The 24,166-nt window shown below is 34.2% G+C and overlaps 1 long non-coding RNA gene across 2 annotated transcripts; it reads left to right on the top strand.

Moving 5' to 3' along the window:
• Positions 1 to 4,193: 4,193 nt before the first annotated feature.
• LOC131038457 (uncharacterized) lies at positions 4,194 to 10,843 on the top strand. Of its 2 annotated transcripts, XR_009104478.2 has the most exons (5): positions 4,194 to 4,447; positions 4,570 to 4,748; positions 4,926 to 4,988; positions 6,513 to 6,650; positions 10,558 to 10,843. It is a non-coding gene; the product is annotated as an uncharacterized LOC131038457 (long non-coding RNA). The 2 variants fall into 2 exon arrangements; XR_009358739.1 differs by lacking the exon at positions 10,558 to 10,843 and having other exon boundaries at positions 4,195 to 4,447; positions 6,513 to 6,880.
• The last annotated feature ends 13,323 nt before the right edge of the window (positions 10,844 to 24,166 follow it).

Below are 24,166 nucleotides of genomic sequence, written 5' to 3'. Positions count from 1 at the left end.
GGCACTACCACCTGACCATATAATTCCCAAAATGGAATCACCCCACTGTTCTAGGAGATAGCAGAGGACCCTCAAGCAAGCAACAACATGACATGGTCGACAAAACAATACGACTCCATGACAACACAATACGACTCCACAATAATCCAGGTGACTCAACATCACAAATACACAAGTGAACTAAAATCACCAAAAACAAGTGAACCGACATCACCAAACACAAGTGAACCTAAAGAGTGAGTGTCATCGCATAGCTTATGATGATTACCATGGTCAGCCTCCATAGGTCCCGACCCCCATCCTGGGTTACCTTGGTAACCTTTCCCAAACCTCCGGCTCCAACTAAGTCTCATGCGGACCCTACCAGCCTTTTGTGAAGACAAGGTGGTCGGTTTGCCATTCCATGCCTTCTCACTACATTATGAGCTAAAAACAATTTCTTTTCCAAAAAAAAAAACAAAATACAAAAGTCAAATGGAAAGATAAAAGGAAAGCTTTTGTTAATTTTCTATTTCCAAAATACTTTCTTTCAACATAAGCCTTTAACATTTAAATGGCTAGGCAATTATTTATTTCCTTTCACAAAATATATTAATGCAACTTTACACAATAAAATAAGCCATTTAACCATTTAATCTAGCAAATCATGTACATGTACATGTACATGATTGTCTCATCCCTTGCTAAATTTTGTGTTCCTCTTGTCACTGACTATTAAGTTTCACTTCATGTTTCAAGAAGTAGCCCTCCATGGAGGTTATTTTCCTATTTCTTTTGACTATATTATTTCATGTCATAAAATCTTATAATACTCTTATTGTAAAGATTTAATTCCTTCCATTTTTGTATTATAAATAGTGCACACCGATTCATAGGTATTAATATGGTCTCATTACAACAATATTTTTTTTAGTGGAATCTTTGTACTTAAAGAAGCTAATTTCATTTTTAGTGCAACTATGTATTAAAATGTCATACAACATGTTAATTTGTTTCAATTTCAAAGTTAGTTTAAGGGTAAGTCTCATGAACTTTATTAGATTCTCCAATTCTACGTATCCTGTCCCTGTGTGTCCCTTTGAATTTATCATATTAATATAATTCTTAGCTTTAGTATGCTTTGAGAATATTGGATGAGATTGTTTTAATGCTTGTGTTAAACTTATTTCTTCTTTTAAAATTTATTTTCCTACTACAAAGAACTTGCACCTGTTATGAAGTCAATTATGCCATTAGATTTAAGTAAACACTATGTGGTACTTGAGAAATACTTACATTCATAATTAGAACCTTAGTTGTATAGATCTACTCAAGTAGGGAAATAACCACTCCTATGAGTGAACCTCCCTTCCCTCAAAAGGTAAACATATTGATTATTTAATTATTAAATGATGGACAACATTTATTCTCCATTAAGCACTCTTGTTTAGCAAATATCCAAATATAATTATTTAAGTTTGAAACTTTATTTCAAATTAGAAAGAAATAACATTTTTAAAGACCTCTTATTAAATGGTAGACTTCTCTATTGACCCAATTGCACTTTAGTTTATATAGGACATTCTATATATTTTGTATGTTTACTAGATCACATATAAACATATAACATGTCACTTATCAAACAAACCCTTCACACCAAATACTCAATTGCACTTTAGTTTATATACTTGACATTCTATATATTTTGTATGTTTGCTAGATCACATATAAACATATTTTTGCACTGGAAACATGCCACTTATCAAACAAACCCTTCACACCAAATCACAAGACACAAATGTCATTTTTATATGTACCACTATATAAAAAATTACATTTAAAAAAAATCAAGAAACTCTTGCATATAATAATAAAAAAATTGAATGGGTAAATGTATGTACCACCATTAAATGAGTCTACCCGGAAAGTAAAAGTATTTATTTAGCTATCAACAATCATCCTTGCTAAAAATACTTTGATCACAAACTACAACAAATGGTTGAAATTGCTCATAGCCTCACCAAGATTTACTAGAAAAAATAAAATCTATTATCAACTTGGATAAACCTCAATATTAAATTTAATAGCTAGATATAACTCCCCAAAACTTGAATTTCTCAAAAAGATTAAAATCAGTGACAAATACTAAATAAAAAATGTTGCTTATACACTTGGATGCCATTGACGAATCATATAGGCACATGAAAGCAATTTGAATTGCTCCTTTCTTCCTCCACCACTTTCTCCATTTATTTTTCACCATGACCTTGGTGGTTGTCTAAAAATATCACATTTACAACAAACATTACAAAAAAGATAATTTGGAACTATAACCTAGCTAGATTTCTATACAAATTGGGTTGATAGTTTGAGGTTTTAAGGAGTAGGAAAAATAAGAACGTAAATTTAGGTAGAAGGAGAAAAATAAACCAAAATTTCCAAATCTTTCAAAAACAAGTGAAGCTCAAGTAGGTTTACAAAAGTTTAATCATTGAGTCTAATGAAGGAAGGTGGAAGAGGAAATTTGAGGGTGGGGATGGTAGTTGTAGTGTTTCAAAATCCCACCACTTGTGATAGGGATGATTTGGTGATGTAAAACAAGGAATAATATGATGCATGAAGGCATATGAGAGAGATGCAGATGTTACTGACATGAAATAAAGGGTCCCACTAAGCCATGCAACATGCCCAAACATTTCATCACTACCTCTTCAATCATATTTGCCATTGAGTCACAAATGCTACAATACACTTTTTCATGGCTTCCCCTAGGTTGAAGTCACATCTTCACCTTGCTTCACAACTTTGTTCCAAGTTGGGATCTTACAAATTTGTAGATGGGCTAAGTTTTAAATTTCTTTGTTCTATTAGGGATGTAGAAGTATCCTATGTGGAACCTCTTCCAAGTCATGGGGACCTCTTTGTCTAATTGAGTTTGAACTCCTTTTAGAAGATAGGAATCTTGCAGAACAACAATATTCTATGCACATGGGCATCCTCTTGGAGAGGATAGTTGTTGGTCCAATAATCTAGAAACTCCTAAAATATGGTGGGAAGTGTGACATTTCATGACTTGCCCCTAGAGAAAAGTATGCTAGGTGGAGGGTAGAATAACTCACTAAAGGATCCATGCCTATTGGATTGAGAGAATCATAAATTTATTGCTAAATATCTTGAAAGTGAATGTTAAAGAATCTTATTCATCTCCTCTCCAAAAGAAAGAAGAAAAGCAAATGACTATTCAATTTAATAATAATAAAGGTATAAGTAGAGACTCTTCTTTTTTAAAGATGAAATACTAGAAATTAGGATACTTCCTATTGCTAAATAATAAAATATAACAAATATATAGAAAGATAAAATAAAAAAAGTACGCAAGAAAGAGATGTGGAGAGGGTAGAGGAAGTGGGTGTCTTGTAGAGAATTAGATTGTTAGCTATAACTTAAGTAAGAGCATGCACATGGATTTGAAATCTTTTGAAAGTTACTATTGTCATTGTTATTCACTTCTCACCAAAATTACCAAGGTAAGAAAAGAAATGAACATAAGCACATTTACATACATAAAAACTTTGTATTGTTAAAAATTTATTGTGTTCTATTTGAACTGCTAGGTATATTTGCTTTAGTTTCCTTATATTACATATTTCTGAACAATGATGATGATTTTTACTTATTTTTGGTTGGAACAATGTTGATAATATTTCTAAAAGTTTTGATTAAGTTAATTTTTTTTTTTTCAGTATGTGTACTTGTAACATGTCATTGCTAATATCTACCTATCAAACCATAGAGCATCATACCGTCATTATATGTTGTTTTTAAAATTTAATGTTTTTTCTACCACTACTCATACAAATGAATTGTTTTAATCAATTATATAAACATACATACAAAATATAAATTATTATAACAAATCCATTACACATCTAAAAATATTAATATTGATTACTATTATATAACAATCTTAATATAATAATCAAATTACACCCAAATTAATCAAAAATATTAAAAAAAAACAAACCTAAAAGCTACTAATTTGTTGAAATATGTACTAAAATACCAACCACTGAGAGAATGTTCAAAACTAACCAGCCTACAATGGTATTGAAAGAATGTTCAAAACTAACAACATACAACGGTAAAGAAAATTCAAATAAACATACAACGGTAATGAAAATTCAAATGGCATGGAGCGGGGAAAAGTATGTGAAGTTAACATTATAACCCTTGGCATTTTTAAGGTAAGAGTTTGTCTAGTTCAATTACATCACAGACCCTCCACAAATCATCTTTCTTCATCTTCTGGAGCTTGTCCTTCAATTTCAATTTTCCCTTGAGTTTTTTCTCCTCTTCTTCACCCCAAACAAACCCTGAAAACTGCAAAACATCCCTCTTAAAATGATAAGCATTTCCGCGCCTTCCATAAAGAAGACTGTGAATGATTTCCAGCATTTCATCACCTCTGGTGAGTTTATATGCCACATTTGGTATGTTCTTAAGCTGTGTGCCTTTACCCTGTTCAATGATGAATTCTCTGGGGAATGGTGGAAGGATCAAAGGTTTTTACAGGCTTCTTTTCTCTCACAGGCCTATCCAGCGGATTAGTAGGCGTTGAAAGTAAATCCTCGGTTTTCTCTTCTCTGAATTCTTCAGCCATGTCGAGATTTGAACCTGTGAAAGCTCAAACCCTGGAATTAAATACCTCTTGTAGCTTCGTTCAACGAATCGGCATCAAATATGGAGATACATGTTCGAATTCAAAATTTGTAAGCTAATACATAATTTATTAACTGTCAAATATCATTTATTGTTTTGATTTGCTACCCAAGATGCTTTAATCACGTTTATGAACAATATTTAACTCTGAAAACTCCCTGGTCCATCTGTTCATGATTTTTATCTATTATTTGTTGTTTGGCTTTTCACATTCTGGCTGGTAAAAGATGAAGAGGCAAAACGGAGGATCAGAAAATAGCAATTGAATGAAATCAAATTCCCTCTTCCAGGTAATTCTTTGTAGAGTTTATCTTTATTTTTATTTAGTTTTTTACATATTTGTGGTGGCAGATGAAGCATCAAAGTAATGTATTGTTTACCCTGTCCAATAAAATTGTGCATTGACAAACACCCTATGAAATTTAATAATAGATTGCTCAAAATGGCATGAAAAATTGACCTCTCTAAGATTTAATTGTTTGCATTAATTTTGGCTATCATGGCATTCTGAGGCTAGGGCACAAAAGCACCTCTACTCATTCTTGGAAGTTGTTATCTCTCAGTGAGACGAAAAAATTATATATATATATATATATATCGAAGGGTAGAGTTAGGGATTTGAATTCGTTAACAACTTCCAGATTAACTGAACCGGAATGATACCAGTCAGATTTAATTTATTCAAACAACTTGTTACTCTACTAATCCTAATCATGCATATTAGTAGATATGATAGGTCACGTGCCCCTTGGAGATAGCTGAGATTGCGTGTGGAGTAATGAGTTTAAAAGTCTGTTAAATGTTTGCTTGCTGAAACATTGAATGCTCTCCCCAAAATATTATTAGGACTGATTAAAAATGACATCATAATTTAAACGTAGTGGACTCTTATTTGCCAATGTGATCCTATTTTGATTTAAAGCATTCAAGTCATTATTCAGTGTTAGGTGCTCAGAAGCATCATTGGCATTAGCTAAATAATCTGTGACTTTGTTTGCTTTTCAAAAGCAGTTTTTCTCTCATCGAGAAGAATAATGATATGATGCAATCGTTATGATTTACATATGGATCCTTTAATTCTTTCTTATTTAAACAAAGTTGAAGCAAGAAAGTTCATCATTAGTAGAGGTAATAGGTTGTGTTTATTGGTTTCAATAGGTTGAAATTGTTAAAATTTTCAGTCTTTCTTCAAGTAACCATTGAATTCGAAAACTTCTTATGAATAATTTATGTATAGATTTGATTTAATTAGGTCATGAAATTGAAGTAAAGTTACAATCTGTTGAAGCGAATTTCAAAGCATCAATTAGGTCAGAGGTGGAGTTAGCTTCAAGTTCCTTTTCTAGTTGAAGAAGAAAAGATTTCATATGAACAAAATTTGTAGACTCTCTTTTATCAGTTTTTTTCTTCTTTCTTTTTGCACACAACAAAGGCATAGGCTGTAACTTATTTTCAAAAGTTTTCAACTGATATACTTTCATATTTTCAGTATTGTAAAAAAAAAAGAACAACTTTTAATTCAATAAAGAACAACAATATCCTTCTCAAAATTTCTTCTCTCATCTTATGAAAGAATGATATGATGCAATCGTTATGATTTACATATTGGTCTTCAAAAATTTCCTCTTGTGATTGCTCAAATGCTGACATTGATGGTAGCACCACCTCAAAGTGCTCTTTTCTTTCTAACTCTATTTGTTCACCTTCAAGGATGCTTAATAGTTCTTCCTTTAGTACGACTTGTAGTTCTTCATTTGATTTCTCCTTTTATAGCAAGGATGAATGCTCACCAAGGACAATTTCTTCTTGATTAGGTATTCAGCAAATGTTGGGATTACAGTTGCAGTTGCAAGCTACAGTAGGTAATGGTACGTGTTGTTAGGAATGCTGAAAGAGAGGAGAAAACTTTGCATTGGATCTAAGTTCTTTGGCATAATATACTGGACTAGGAGGTAACAACAATGCTAATATTGGAGATATCTCTAAATAGTATGAATTTCTGTAAGAATTCCAAACTTGAATCTTATATTTAAAACTAGTAGTAATCTAAACCTATAGATTGAGGAAAAAATCTTTAAGTTCAATGCATGGTAGCATTCCATTTACATGCCATTCAGAGAGCAAATTGAAATTGTGAATAAAATTCAGTAAATATGTATTACTATCCTGTAAATTTAATTGACAAAACTAATTATGAACATTGTTTATCAATTGACTACGCTGTACATTTTAGTGACAAAACTAGTACATTCTCCTCGAGACTGCCATTTTACTGTAAATCATATATTTCACAAACTGGGATCTAGATATTGTGTTTGCCTAGAAGTTTGGAACTCAGCTCTGCTACCAGGCTTTAGATTCAATCCCAATGAAGAAGAGCTCATATTTCACTATTTTAAGAGGAAACCACCATTGAATTTACGCCCTGTAACTATGAACCTATAAGAGATTAGAAATATAGGGATGCAACAGAGCCTGAAGATAAAACTCACAATTTTGAAAGTGCAAGAATGAGAAGACTACTACTATTCTACTTTGGCTTTAACAATAGAAGAACCCATGTTTTCAATTTAGAAAAATAAATAAGGTCAAGGCATAATTTCTCTACTTCCTGTTTGAAATATAAGAACCGTTACAATAATTTTTGATACATCACAAGAATGACATCTGCAAAATCAATTCAAATGAGAGCTTCAATATTGAATTAGGATGATTACTTGGCTTCGATACTTACAAGTTCCATTGCTTGGTAAAACCAATAATTGAACCATCAAAACTATGCCCATCAGCCTAATTGAAATTAAGTTAGTGTACAAATTTCAACAAGAACTAATGCCAAAACTGATAACCGAGAACATTAGTCACAATAATTTAAGGCAAAATAATTAGGAAGAAATCGTTAATACTCTCCCCATCTTCATTTCCATTGGACATGCTTCTGAGTTTTTTTTAGCAGAAATAGAAAGCCCCGAGGAATTATGGTTTGGAGTTTGGCCAACTACGAGCCAGTTAAACATAAAAACCAGAAATTAATTTTCATGCACTATAAAAAACATAAAAACCAAACGATAGTGAATGTCTTTTATTATCTTCTGGCACAGTTCTCTTGGACCGAACTAATTGCAAATAGAAAACCATTTTTCCACCATATTTCTTGGTTGTGCCAAGACAAAGAGCTCTACAAAATTTATAAGAATTTATCAAAACATTTTAGAAAGGGGATTTTCATCATATCTTGAACTTGCCATTGACCTAGCATACGTGTATCTAAAACCTGGAAGCATTCACAAAATGTTTCTTTTTGTCCATAACTTTTCACTGCATTTTTCTTTTGTTTTTTAATAATAGAGTGCTCTGTTTTTTAATAGCAGAGTGCTCTGTTTTTGTATATATTTCAGAACTGTATCAAATACAGTTTGTATGGCAGCTTATTCTATAATAGCACAATGGTCCGTCTTTTATAGAATTTGCAATCCCTAAACAAGCAGTTAGTCACGATGTAATAACAACAATTAGCTTATTCTAACAATAATGAATTCATATTGCATTATTTGTCTAGTGTTAAAACTGGTAGTTAAATTATGCTATCTAAACTGAATAATGAAAACTATGTTAAACTAGGAAGCTAACAAGAAAAGATTATACTTTAGTCCAAAGAAAATTTGCATGACAACAGTATAAAAACAGGTTTGGAATTTGACGGTTACCCTTGTCTGTTATTTGAATTTTTTATGACGGTTTAGTCATTCTAATGTCTTTTATTATACGTTTTAAGAAAAATATTAAGTGTCAATTTTTATATTTATTTGTGAATAGTTTAATATAATTTTTTTAATATTTAAATATATTTATCAATTTAATCAATAAAATATGAAAAATATTTTTTATTTTTAATAAATCAATGTACAAATAATTTCGTTATTAATTTAAAGTATATTATTACTAGAAGTTCCAGAATCCTTCTCTCTATTCTCTCTATTCAACCTATACATTTCTCCAATGGTAGCTTGTTTCTTTGTCTTTCAAGACATTTTTGAAGCACCAAAATAAAATAAAAAATATTAAAAGTTCCTATAAAAATAATAGAAAATTATAAACAATTATATCTTAATCCTACTATTTTAAAATATTTAAAATAAATTTATATATTTATAATAAACCTTGTAAAATAATATATATCAATATTATAAATTATAATAATATGTAATATATATTACTTATTATAATTTTTTACGGTTTATTAATAATTTAAAGTGTCATATATACACAAATTCTGGTAAAGTAAAATTAGATTAAAGACAGCCACAAATACATAAATAGGGAAGGAGAAAAAGGTAATTTGAAAAGAAAATATTGGTATATGTGGTGGATTATTAAGTAATGGGGAAAATGAATAGAAATATGTATATAATCCAAGAATGCGCAACCCGATGAAAAAGGACAATTATAGCAGCGACAACCACGATAGTTGAAGTGGGGCCTAAAGCCACCTGTTCTAATGGGCAAGACACTTGTAACTGAGACTGAGTATGCAAAATGTGGAATCAAAGCCAAGGCATGTGGACTGTTAATCAAATGTTGTCATTGTTCATTTTCCTGGAATATTTGTTAATTGAAAGCCTAAAAAAGTGGACTATTAAACAAATGCTGTTGTTGTTCATTTTCTAGAATATTTGTTAATTGAAACCGAAAATATCACCAACAAAAATACCCAGGGCCAATCAGAAAAAAAGTAATAAAAAAGATAAATTAGTTTAATGAAAAAAAACAATCCAAACCATAGATAGCACAGTTTCCAAAGTAGCAACTAATTGCAATATAGAATCATGAAAACATTAGTCTCCGCCAAAGGCAGGGATGAATAATCCTCAAGTAGTGAAATATATTTGATAGTTGATTGTACCTTTCTAGGTGTTCGTAGCTTATTTGGCATGCATGTGGCATTATGGGCCATTATGGTAAGCTGTTATGTAGTCAATATTTGAAATTAGGGAATTGAGGTTTAGGGTTGAGGATTAACTCTTCCCTCTTAAGGTATGCAAGGCTTTAGATTAATAGGGATTAAGGATGACGACACACCAAGAAACAACTATTGAATGAGGAAAGTTTGACAAAGGAAGGGCACTCGAGGAAGAGCTGTTAAGCATAACTTAAACAAGGTATCGAGGTTAAGGGACAAAAAAATGTATTGAGGAATTGACAGACCTTGGGGAGTTCGAAGTGGCTTGCAAATGGTACTTGGGGATAAAGGCCCGTAACTTTGATAGGAAACACTAAAAAAATATTTTGTTATATAAAAATAAATTGGATTGTTTGTCCGACCAGAATGAATAGGAATCATAGATCTTCTTATAGATTATCTTTACTATAAAAACTAATGGACTATTTACCCTGCTAGAATGAATAGGAATCATAGATCTTATTATAGGTTATCTTTACTCAAATAACTAATGGATTGTTTTCCTTGTTTGAACATCTGAACAAATAGGAATCGTAGATTGTTTATATATAAACAGTTGATTATATTATGATAATAATAATATAAAATAGCCTACCTTTGAAGTTGTCAGCCCTGGTTTATTCATCCTTACTATTATTATCTTTGTTGCTTTTGACGTGGCTTACTCTCTATGCCATTACGATGATAATAGTGAGCATCACATATTAGATCTTAGGATGTAATTCAATGTTTTGATAAAATTAGTATAAATTTGTAGATAATAAGTTTTAGATTTGACCACTTCTAAGGATATTTTTCTCTTAATTCTTTAATTTTTCACACTGTGTTTTATTTTTCTTGAGAATAAATATTTTGATTTGTTTTAATTTCTTATAGATTGACTCATATTTATATTTCAGCCATTCATGACACTGGCATTGGATTCATGGGTGGGCCCATTTCTCATGCTGGCATTAGCACTTCTCACAGGCCATTGACAACAGAGGATTACTGAGCTGCATCATCAACTTAGGTTTTTCCTTTTGCCCTTTTCTTTTTCCTTATTTAAAAACTTAGGGTGTGGAATTTTGTCTTTTGCATGTGTTTTTGTATTTATTTTATTTTATTTTATTTTAAGTACTTTTTTGTCAAATTGTTATGATTGACAATCAACCTCTAGGATTTTCCATGGATGGTAATAATTACAAGGAAGTTGCTATGATTGAAGTTGATGTGTTTGGTGAGGTTGATGTGAATGATTAAACATGAAACATGGTATGTACATGTGCTTGATGTTTAGATTGTTTTCATGATCACTTTGTGTGACCACCATGCTTTGTTCTGTGTGTTTTTTGTTTATACCCCTCTATGATGAACTTTTAAGAGTAATTTTATAGATTTGGGATCTTTAATATTGGTATGCATTTCATTACTTCATTTTGTTGCTTTGAATATAAATGAACTACAATAAAAATTGAGATTGATAGATTAAATCATTTATGTGACAATTTATTACATTATAATATTCATTCCCTTATCTCTATAAAAGATGTCCAACACACATATGTTTTGTCTAATAGACTGAAAACCCTTTAAAAAGACATTTCTCATATTGACTATGATACATATCAAATTGGGAGAGAGAGTCTAATCTGCAACAAGTACTCCCTTGACCATAATCTAAGCAAGCAATAACAAATTCAAACATGTTTATTTTTATTTTGCAAAACAAAACTTATCTTACAATTTGCGATGCTGCAAACATCATTTACATTCAAACTCTCTAAACACTCGTTCAAAATAGTTTTCAATATATTTAAAATTGCAACAAAGAAAACTCTAAAATTAGCCCTTAATATTTGTCTACAACAAAACTCTCTATGTCATGAAGTATTAAGAAGGAAAACTGTTATTCTTTTATTGAAATTGGAAGGAATTGTTGATGCAAATCTGAAAATACTTCTAAAATCTACGTGACAATGTTATTCATCTTGAAAGAGATTGGAAAAGCTACAATACCAGGCGAGAGAAAGAAAAGAACTAGGATAGAATATAAAAGAAGCCTTGAGAATATAAAAGAAGCCCTGAGTGTAACTGAAGAGAAGTTCATAAAGAATTGTTTGTGCCTCTCAAGACTAAGCTCTAACTAATTGTCCTTTCTTCTTCTATCTTTATCTTGCATGATTGATTCATCCTGGGTCGAATTTGGTGAAGAATGAGATAGAGAAAGGCCTATAATAGCTGCAAACTGAGAGTTTGTGGGCCCAAACCTCTCCTTGACCCCATGCATTATCCATGTGGGCTCCTAAATTGATGACAAACTACTGCATTATCTTCCAAAATCCTCATTTTCAAGCCTCAAACTGAAAGCTCCACCTTTGCCTCCAAAATCGATCATGAACTGATTGTCCGATGCTATCAAGTGGTTGCATTATCCTTGATTTAATGAATGATCTAGGAGCTTGTTGACTTAACCAAGAGTATTTTTAAGTCTTCTTTTCTCTCAACACTCTTAAATAATTGTCTTTATACACATTATAAGGCTATGGACTGTCTTTTAGACCTTTTAATTGCTGGAAAAAAGATAAACTAGGATGATATGATTGTCCCTAAAAGATTGCTTTGAGAAATGGCTTTTATTGGGACTGCTATAACAATATTGCTACTCTATACCCTAGAAGCCTTGTCTTAAATCTTTTCAGTAGTTTTGACTTTGCTCTCTTGTCTTTCTCTCTATCAAAGACATTGTCTCCCCTTGATAGTACTCCCCTTGCTAGGTATCCCTTGAATGAACTGCATCTTTCTCCATTCCTTCACTGTCTTCTGTCCATTTATTTTCATGATTTTTTAGAGACAAATATGTTGGCATATGCACACTCCAATGAGACATTGTATGTGATTGAAGGTTTTGTCATTGATGGCAACCTTGCAATCCTATGGCACCGGCAAAGACATTATACCGGCATCAGCAGATCACACTCTTCACCGGCACTCAGGACACCGACATTAGCACATAAGAAAGGAAGTATACCGGCACAGAGGCCGACAAGATTTTTGTTATATAATATTTTGTTTATTATTGTAAGCCGACTTGGCAAATTGTAAAATGACTCTTATATATAAGAGAGATCATTGTAGACATTTTGTAATATGGAAGAATTTGAAGTAGAAGCATTAAGGAAAATATTAGGCAGACCTAATGTGCGAAATATAGGTCAAAGGGTATATGTAAAGAACAAAGCAGGAACCGGTACTGAATCAGGCATTGAAGATGCTATTGTAAAGCAGTACAAGATATTGGATTTGTATAATCCTTATTGTAAGTCAGTGAGACTTCCCATTGAGCAGTGAGCTCTAGGCAGTTGGCCTTCCTGCATGTGCAGGCCCCTATTGTAAGTAATATTCTCTTATTGGCCAGTGAGTGAATATTGTGGGTCACAAATCCCACCGAGGTTTTTCCCACACCGGGTTTCCTCGTTAAAATCTTGTGTTATGGTGTACTTTTCATGTGGATGTACTTGATTCTGTTTATTGCATTATTTCTTGCATACCGGTACACTGTTATATTATGTTCTGCATGTTTTAAGTTAAGAAATTTTAATCACTGGTTAGATACTGATTCACCCCCCCTCTCAGTATCTGTGGGACCCCTAACAAAATACTCATTTCATAAAGAATAGTCACTGTATTTGTTGAAGATATTGTAGCTATGGTCAGATTACTGAGATCTATTTGTATATATATATATATATATATATATATATATGAACATATGCCTTGCATATATTCACACACACACACACACACACACATATACAAATTGAAGCACAAACCATATCGATGTAAGACTTGGATTAATATCTTCACATCTAAGATGGACTTGAGACATATATGAATCAATATCAAATGTTAAGTGCTGGAGATGCGATTGAATTATAGTTTGATCCATGTTTGTATTGTTAACATACGAATAGTTAGTTAGTACTTACTAACTAATCAAATTCATATGATTCGGGCTAGTTAGTATTTACTAACTAACCATTAAGATATACCGTTTGATATTGAAGAGACACAACCGATCATGGATCGGTTCTACAATTCATATATAGCCTCATTCGATGGAAGAATGCAATCATTGAAATTGATAAATGACTTGTATTCTTTAGCAGTGATAATCCCAGCGACTCATATATTCACAAGATATAGTTTGATATTATATATTCATTTGATATTGCAGATTGATAACAATATCCAAGGCATTCTATATCGCAAATCGACATCATATTAAGGGCAGTTTATACTGCAGATTGAATATATATTTTCAAGTGTTGGGCATTCACTATTAGTGAATTAATCATCATATCAGACATTACTATATACTTACCTGGGCGAGGTCTATCGGTGATCAAGGTGGACTTGAGCAATATTATATATCAGGCACTGCTTCATATTAGTCAAAGTACAGATAAGTAACTGATTCTATAATAGTTGCAAATCATCTACTGCATTCTTTGATATTAGATTCTAAAGACATCTTTACATACCTGTGATTTGTCTTTCTCTACTTAAGTCTAAAGAAGTTAGAGAACTAAATTTAAAGATAGTTACCTGCAAATAGAAGACTGCATTTGATTTAGTTCACATCTATCTATATCTATAATAATTTCAATTTGCATTAATATGGTATCAAAGACATGATATAATCTGATCCTAAATTGAACTTGAGTAACTAAAGATCACATAATTTGAAGACTAATCAAATTCCTTCATCAAACATGGCAAGCATGATCAAATTTGAGGATTGATTAGATGGAGCAAATAACTTTTCATTATGGAAGCTAAGAATCACTATGTGGCTAAAGGAAAACAAAGTATACTCGTATGTATACGATAAATTCACCGAACCTAAAGATGAACTAGAAAAATCTCATTGGATAGAAAACAATGAGAAGGCCATGAGATTGATCATAGATGATGTTCGAGATCACATTGTTCCAATCCTAGCAAGACAAGAAACTGCACATCTCATGATGAAATCACTTGAAAATGCATTTGAAATCAATAATACCGGCAGTACACTCGCACTCAAGAGGCAAATAAACAACATAAGCATGAATAAAGATGAAACTATAAATGTTTACTTCATGAGGATAATAGCACTTCGAGATCAACTATCTTCAGTTGGATGTAAAATTGATGAAAAGGTTTTAACCTACACTGCCTTAAGTGGATTACCTAACTCATGGGAACCTTTTGTGCAAGGCATAAGTGCAAGACCTGAACTTCCTAACTTGGATAGATTAAGATTTGACTGTCTTCTAGAAGAAACTAGACTACTCACGAAAGGGAGCAAACAAAAGGGTTTAGATGAGGACATTCATGTTCTTAACACTAATTCCAACTCTAAGAAGAAGGGAAAGAAGAATAATTTCAAGAGGAAGAGAAAATTTAATGGAAAGGGCAAGCTAGAAAAAGATGTCTCTCAAATTCAATGCTTCCGATGTGACCAATATGGACACTATGCTGGTAACTGTCCAGATCAAACAAAGAAGCAAGCAACTTATGCCAAGGTTGGAAAAACATACTCTCAAGAGGAATTTGAAATTCTCACATTCTATACAACGCTTTCAAATCGAGTTTCCAAAAAATCCTGCACTTGGGTGATTGATAGTGGATCATCCCGACATATCACCGGATATCGAGAAAACATGGAAGATATGGTGGAAGAAACTGATGAGTAAGTTACCATTGGAGATGATTCCGCACATCTAGTGAAAGGAGTGGGGACCTGTACAATCAAGTTAGAATCAGGCATAACTATTTAGTTGAAGGATGTACTATATGTACTAGAAATCAAAAGGAACCTGATATCCATTTCTGCCCTTGAGGATAATGGCTATAGGGTCACCTTCATGGATGGAAAAGTCCTCGCATGGCCTAAAACATCTACATTCAAGAAAGCTCAAGTTATAGGAAAGAGGCATGGATATCTTTACAAATTGTGCACTAAACCTAAACAAGCCCTTGTTCATGAAACTACAAACTTGAGTGAAATTTGGCATAGAAGATTAGGGCATTTACATTTTCGTGCTCTAAACTCTTTAGACAAACCTAAGCTAAACCCCTCGCACTGTGGGACCTACAAAGGATGTACTCTAGGAAAGAGCACCAAAGGTTCTTTTCAAAATAGCTCAAGCAAAACCAAAGTTACATTGGAGCTAATCCACTCAGACTTGTGTGGACCTATGTCCAAACCCTCCATAGGTGGAGCCTTATACTATGTGATTTTTGTGGATGATTTTTCAAGGAAGACTTGGATCTATTTCTTAAAGTGCAAAGAATCTGAAGAAATTCTAAATAGATTCAAAGAATTCAAAGCCTTGACAGAAAACTCACCCAAGAAGAAAATCAAGACTTTGAGAATATCTAATGGGAGAGAATATACTTCAGAATTGTTTAAAGAGTTTTGTGCAACCACATAGATCAAGAGGGAGTTTACAGTACCTTATAATCCCCAACAAAACAGAGCAGCTGAGAGGAAAAATAGAGCTATTGTGGAAGCTACAAAATCAATGATGTTCAATTAGAACTTAGATACCTCATCCTGGGAAGAAGCATCTCAAACAACAGTTTATATCCAAAACAGATGTCCACATTCTCATCTTAACAACAGAACTCCAGAGGAGGCATTTACAGGCTAGAAATGAGACATAAGTCATTTAAGGATATTTGGTTGTCCTGTACATATTCATGTTCCAAAAGAGAAGATAACAAAGTTGGAGCCTTTTCAGGAGGGGGGTCTAAGTGTGTTTATGGAGAGGCTTAGTGGGAAAGATCCAATGGTCACTAAGCACTTTATCAAGAATTGGAAGAATGGCAAAGTTTTGGTGGGGACCCAGATGATGAATGTGGATGAGGAGATTATTACTGAAGCCACGGGGATGATGACATAGGGCATGAAATTCTATAGAGATCGTAGCATCTCTGATAAGGCAGCGAACAAATTTCCTATCATGGAAGGTGAGAAGAAGAAAATGGTGAAGGTCGAGAACTCCTATCACTCCCCAAAATGTATATGCAGGCCATGGAGGTTCGTTTTGTTTGCTACAATTACCTATATAATGTTGGATGATAGGTTTACGAGAGCTTAGAGGCGCCATTTTGTGTTGCTCAACCATTTTCGCCATGGGGAAAAGGTAAGCCTACCATATTATCTTGCATGTTCCATGGACCATACTATCAAAGAGATACAGAAAGACCCCAAGGGCGACCATGCTCTTCATCAGGGTCTTATGGCTCTTGTGTATAAATTGCTGAAAGGGAAATGCATTGAAAAACTTATTAAGGTAAAAATGCAAGGATGAGGAAATAGAGAGTGAGGTTAGTGGTTTTAACTTTGACTCAGAAACTGAAGGCGAGTCGGAGGAGCTAAGTAAAAAGGGGAGGAACAAGGAAAAGAGGAAGAGGATAGTGGTGGATTCAGATATTTCGGAGTCTTGAGGCTGAGTCCTTCGAAGATAAATTCATCAAAAACAAGAAAGGTAAAGGTACCAGAAAGCAAACCCAGAGGAAGAAGAACATCAGTAGGGGAGGTAACAATGATATTAATCAAATTTTGATTGATTCTGATGAGGAGGCAGAGGAGGATAAAAATGATAATGGGCAGGGTAAGGAGGGGGATGATATCCCGGTTGTGGGCAATAATGAGGATTTGAATACTCAAGGTCTGCAGAAAGAGGATCAAGAGGACAAAAGGGGCAAATCTAGTGATTGTGTTGGAGAAAATGAGAGTATTAAGGGTTTTTGTGATACCATCAGCATAATGGTGAAAGACATAGGGAACCTGAAGAAGGATATGAATGTTGTCAAAAGAGCCACGTTAGGCGACAAACCTCTGTCTGAAAATGTCAAAGAATTGGCGGTGGCAATTAATAATGATGAAGCCATTGAAAACATGGTGAGTAAAATTAATGAAACTGAAAAAAAGGTTAAGGAGATGGAAGGAAATAAAGAGGTGAAAGGGATGGAAATTGCTATGAACAATCTGGGCAACAGAGTTGACAAGATGGAACTCACAATAAAGAAGATAGTTGAACAAAACTTCTAGATTCTCAAAGCCTCGATGGATAATATGAACATTTTGATTAACAGATTTGATAACATCAAAGATAAAGAGGGCGACAAGGATCAACTGGACAAAAAGGTCACGAGAAGAGGACTAGAGCCAACAACAGGAATAAGGGTGACATCAAGGGTTGAGAGCTGGATGATTTAAAGTCCTCTGCAAACAACATGAAGCAGATGGTGGTCCACGCTGAAGATATCATGAAAAATATCTAGCTGTCTCGGTCTCGGTCTCTGTCTTAGTCTTTGTGCTATCTTTTTTCTTTCCTTTTGCCGTCTTTTGTGGTTCTTCATGTTATGTGTGTCGAGATCCTTTTTTGTTCGGGTGGGATCAGTTTTTGTTGTTGGGGTGATCAGGCACGGTTCTTTCAAGCTCTATTGCTCTCCTGATTTGTAAAAGGTTCGGGTTCCTTTCAAAACCCTGTTTTTACTTAATCAAAACAAAGTTGGACCCTTCCGGAAAGAAAGGTATTTTTGTGGGATACAGTGAGACTACAAAGGCTTACAAAATCCACATTTTTGGATAGAGACAAATAGAGCTAAGTAGAGATGTAATATTTGAGGAGGATATTGCCTTCAAAAGGGCAAAGAATTATGATGAGTTGGAAATACAAAATCCTCCCTCAAACGAGGAAACATGTTACTTCCCTGAAGTTCAGACAAAAGTTCCTAAAGACACTTCTTATGAAAACCCACCTGAAGCTGATTCAAAGGGAGTATCAAGAAGAAAATCCAAATATCAACAAAAAGAAATAACCACTCTGGGCTAGGAAAATAGTAGAGGAAGCAGGAAGCTTCACGACATCTGATGGTACATTCAAAGAAAGCATGAGGCCCCAGAAACTAACTTATGATGCACTGATGAATGAAATCCTGGAAAGATGCCATGACGGAAGAGTACCTATCCATCTTGAAAAATGATGTTTGGGACATAATGCCCAGACTTGAAGCAAAATTAGTTGTGTCCTCCAAGTGGGTATTCAAGATTAAACATGATGCATATGGTAGTATAGAAAAACACAAGGCACGGTTTGTTGCTAGAGGTTTGTCACAGAAAGAAGGTATTGACTATGAAGAAAAATTTGCACCAGTAGCTCGATACACCTCGGTTAGAACAATATTAGCCATTGCAACATCCAAAGGGTGGAAGGTTCATCAAATGGATGTTAAAACTTATTTCCTAAATGGAATTATTGAAGAAGAGGTTTACTTGGAACAACCTGAAGGCTTTATAGTTCATGATGCCACAACACGTGTGCAGACTGAAGAAAGCTCTTTATGGGCTAAAACAGGCTCCTCGAGCCTGGTATGAAAGAATTGACAGCTATCTCATGAACTTAGAATTTTCAAAGAATGTTGCAGATCCAAATCTCTATTTTAAGGTTATTAATGGTGACTTGCTGATCCTAATACTTTATGTAGATGATCTCCTAATCACAGGTATGGACCATCTCATTGTCCATTGTAAAAGGGATCTAGCTGCAGAATTTGATATGAAGGATTTGGGACTCTTACACTACTTCCTAGGTTTGGAGGTATGGTAGAAACCTGATGGTATTTTCTTAAATCAAGGAAAATACACCATTGATATATTGAGGATATTTGGAATGATGAACTGTAGACCGATGTCTACACCCATGGAAACAAACTTGCACAAGTTGAAGGAAGCTACAACAAAGCCCAAATTTGTGGATCCTACTCATTATAGACATATCATTGGATCACTTATGTATTTGGTTAACACAAGACCTGACATATGCTATGCAGTTAATGCTTTAAGTCAGTTTATGTACGAACCTCAAGAAATACATCTTGTGGCAACAAAACATATCATGAGATAGCTACAAGGCACTATTGGATATTGCCTTAAATATGAGAAAGTTGATTTCGACTTACATGGATACACAGATTCAGATTGGGCTGGAAGTGTGACTGACCGTAAGAGTACTTCTGGATACTGTTTCAGTCTAGGATTTGCCATGATCTTTTTGACAAGCAAGAAACATTCCTATGTAGCTTAAAGCTCTATCGAAGCAGAATACATAGCAGCCTCTATGGGAGCCCGAGAAGCGGTGTGGCTTAGGAAGTTGATTGTGGGACTATCTGGAAAGCCTATAAAACCTACCACTCTTCTGTGTGACAATCAAAGTTGTATAAAGATTTCTAAAAATCCAGTATTCCACGATCGACCCAAGCATATTGAAATTCCCTCACTATGTAAGAGACATGGTGGAGATACATGCTATTCAATTGGAATATGTTAGTACAAGCGATCAAACAACAGACATTCTCACCAAGCCTCTTTCAAGAGCTAAAGTGGAGCACTTCAGGAAGAAACTTGGTATGGTTGAAATGTAATTGAGACACAGTTTCAAAATTGTTTTATATATATATAAAGTTGTTTAATGTGTAAACTCTTTGTTGTCATATGTGTTGACTCTATGACTTTAATGGGCATGCCCTCCTGTGTACATTATGGGAAGGTGATGATATTTCTAATAATGAACACTTGTATTCAGTATTGTAAGGTAACGACTTTACAATGCTTACTATCACGACGAATATCATGCTGACTTGATATTTATGGATATGTCTTGATAGTTATCATCTTTTGGAATTATTGATAGTTATCATCTTTTGGAATTATTGATAGATATCATGTTGACTAGATATCGAGTATGTATCAATATTCCTTATGGATGTGTTGTCCTCATTTTTGTTTCCAAAAATGAAGGACCACTACATAAAATTTTTGTGAAAAAATGAAAATTTTTACTCTATGACATGCTTCCTGAGGCAGAATTTCGATTAATCCTTGGACTGGCTTAATCCTTAGTCCATCCTCGAACTACGTTTTGAATTTCATCGAATTCTGGGTTCGTTTGCTATGTCTTTCCTTCAATTTCGGGTTTTAAAACCCCGACTGCAGGTGGAGAATTTTCTTCAAACTGCAAGTTTTAATGATATTTATTGTTTTGGTCTTTGTAGGGGAATTTTTGGCTTATTACATGTGCACTTTTATTTAAAAGATGTTACTTGTAATTTGTTTTAAGTTTCTCCTTTGTTGTTTTTATCTTTTTTATTGTTTTTTGGTCTTGTTTAGTTAAAATAGGGATTTTTTGGCTAGATTACAAGTAAACTTGTAGTTTGGTCTAAAATCCCTACTTTAATGGTTTTTACATGTTAATGGGATTTTAAATCCCCATTGCATATGTGCAAGCAAGTATAACTTGTTGTAGGGATTTTATTTCCCTTTTACAAGTATTTAAAACTTGCATTTCTCTCCAAAAAACCCGATTTTGCCTTGCAAGTGCATTTTTGCCAATTTTAAACTTGCAGTTTGTTCTAAAAAACCCAAATTTGCTTTGCAAGTGAAAAAGTGAAAAATTAAACTTGCTATTTTTCGAAAAAATCCCGATTTTGACTAAATATGAGGAAAAAGTGAAATTAGAACTTGTCATTGTTCCCAAAAACCCGATTTTCACATGTTTATGCAAAATCGAACTTGCACTTGTCTTCCAAAAACCCGAATTGCAAGAAAAAATGGTTTTTGAAGAATTCAAAGCAAATTTTTGTGGAGATCTTCTAGGAAGGAGAGGCGTTTTGGTTTCTACCCTATTTTCATGCATTCTTGGACACCTTTCACGCCATTTGGAGGTTGCATTTACTGGTTTTTGCTTCAAATCAGCAACCACATTTTTCCAAAATGCCACATTTTGGGGGATTAAAACTTCATCAAACTGCATTCTCCTAAATCGATTTGAACTCTCCTACCTAGGCATGGAGATTGGAGTTTTATTTGTGCCATTTAATTTGCTTTTGCTACCACGTTTTTTAGAAAAAGACGTTTTTCTAGAAACGTGGCAAGGGTTTGGCATCTCGGTTTGTCTCTATTTATTGGTGTGTCTTCTCCATTCCAAAGATTGTTGCATTTTTGGAGAAGCATTTTTAGTTTGAAGAAAGGTATGTTCTCTTTCCTTTCTTTCCTTCATTTTATTATTTTCTTGTTTTCTTAGTTTTCTTTCTTAGTTGCATTTTTGGAAATGTGTTGTTCTTCCCCCAAAAATCGGTTTTTGTGAGAGAAATCTTCCCCTTGGTATGCAATTTTCGAATTGCATTGTTCTTCCCATATTTCCCTCTTTACTTGTGTTCGAGATTTTTAATCCTGATTACAAGTTCGCTGGAAATTCTTATTCTTCCCTTACGGTTAAGGAATTTAACCATTTTTGGTTAAAATTCCAAGTTGAAAAGTGTGAAATACCCCTCCCTTTCAAATTCGGGTTTTAAAAACCAGATTACATGTTGAAGAGTTCTTCCTATTTTCATGAAAATGACATTCCTGAATTTTCCCATTTCTATCCATTCATTTTTCCCATATCCGTACTTACCATCTCTGTCATTTTCTGCAAGTCAAATTCTCATTTTCCATCCATTTCTCCATTTGCAATTTTACAAGTGTACTTGCATTCGGGTTTTAAAACCCCGATTGTATGTATGTTCTTTCCAACTTGTATACTTGCGAAAATTTCCCCAAGATCCGAAATTGGTCAAAGTTAAGATTTTCCCATTTCCATATATTTTCCCTCTTCCTCTCACAAAATCGTGAAGTTCAAGGATCAAAGTTTTTTTATTTGGAGAAGGAAGAATGATATTTGCACCTGACTATGATGTTGCCTTAACACTCTTTTAAGTCTTCATCACAGTATTCCAGGTTCACAATCAATGTCAGATTCACTCACATCCCCAGCTCGAAAGAAGATGAAATATAAATATGACAAGTATCAGAATGAGGTAGCACCTTCCCAGGTTTCTTCTCCTTTGGATCGCATCAGAGACACGGAAATAAGGAACATTGATATGTCATAATTCGTCAAGAGGGTAGAAGATCCACAAGATAATAACTTGTAGCAGCTGTTGGATAGCCATATCCACCATGCATCATCTTTCTGTCTTGATGCAGATACGATCGAGAAGGTCGTTAGAATACCTCCTGCACCTGTTTATATGGAAATCTCCAAAGAAAGTGCAGCAAAGTATTATGTGAAGAGGGAAAAAGATTGCAAGCGACACATCAATAGATGGATCTAAGAGCCACGAGCATCCTTCTCGAGGTGGGCAAAGTTGTACCACTGCGATTTCAAATGGGAGATAGGAGACACCATAACTCTTCTCAGCAGGATGATGGGCCTTGAGCATTCCAATGTCTTTGAGCCATGGATGTACCAGTTTGTCATGTTCATAAGGCAGTCTCATCACATTTCATGGTTAGAAGTCATCAACGATGCCTTGTGCAAACAACTTGTAGCAGTTCCTACAACCATGACCTTCTTCATGAATTCATATTTGGTATACTTGGCAGCATCACTTAGACACTTTTCAGGTCTTTCTACCAAGGGTGATCGCTCGCTTATACCAGTTTGGGAATATTATGACCAGTTGCCATTGAGACCCAACAGACTGCATTTCAGAAGAGTCCAAGATGCATTCTTCAGATATTTCATGTGTCAGTTTGACAGAAATCTCAGGAACAAGAGAGTATCAGATGAGGCATGGGACAAGGTGTGCGAGTATGGATGTTTGTTTCTGCAGTTTCCCACCTTCACCTATATGAGGATCAGATGCTATGGTGGTCAGCCATATATGCTTCCAAGATACCCAACTGATAAGATTGTTCTTATGGAGTTGGGAAGACAGATCATGGTTGTTCACACTTTTCAGTCTACTAGACACAAGGTTGGAATGGGGATCTCTACCACAAACCCATTGAAAATTGGCCGGTATTCCCTTGTCACATCTGTGAAAGCTAAGGCCATGGAGACTGAATTGCACGAAATCAAGCTCAAAAGGTTTAAACCTAGAGCTGATTTTGATTATAGGGGTATGAAGGAGAAGATCAAGAAATCCTTCGTGCTTGTGCATCGCATTGAGGACATCTGGGTAGATCTCCACATAGAAGCTGAAGTTTTGAAGATGGTTTAAACATACTTGATCCTAAATACATTTCACGGAGGGTTGAGGAAGCTCCACTTCCTTTGATCCAATGGTCGCACAAAGAGTGCATATCCATCCTTGAGAGATTTTAGCCTATCTTGGCCAAGACCAACACATGACTGAAAAGTAATGCTGTTAGACTTATAAAAATCAAGGTTGGTAAAGAAGATGATTCTATGGGGCCTCTTGGACGTAAGTCTGAGATTCAGGTTGACAACAAGGAGGGTGCATCATCTTTAGGCACAAGGATTAAGTTGTGAGTCAGTCATGCAGTAGTGCTTCCTCCCGAGGAGACGACAGTTCGTGAGAAGGAAAAATCACGATTCCATGTTCAGCTGATCGATCTGGATAATCCAGAAGAGGGGCAACAATCTGATAATCCTCCTAAGTCTCCAGTTTCAGACTCGCCTCATG

The sequence above is a fragment of the Cryptomeria japonica genome, chromosome 8 (assembly GCF_030272615.1).
Source record: "Cryptomeria japonica chromosome 8, Sugi_1.0, whole genome shotgun sequence".
Lineage (NCBI taxonomy): Eukaryota > Viridiplantae > Streptophyta > Pinopsida > Cupressales > Cupressaceae > Cryptomeria > Cryptomeria japonica.
This window is presented reverse-complemented; position numbering and strand designations above follow the sequence as displayed.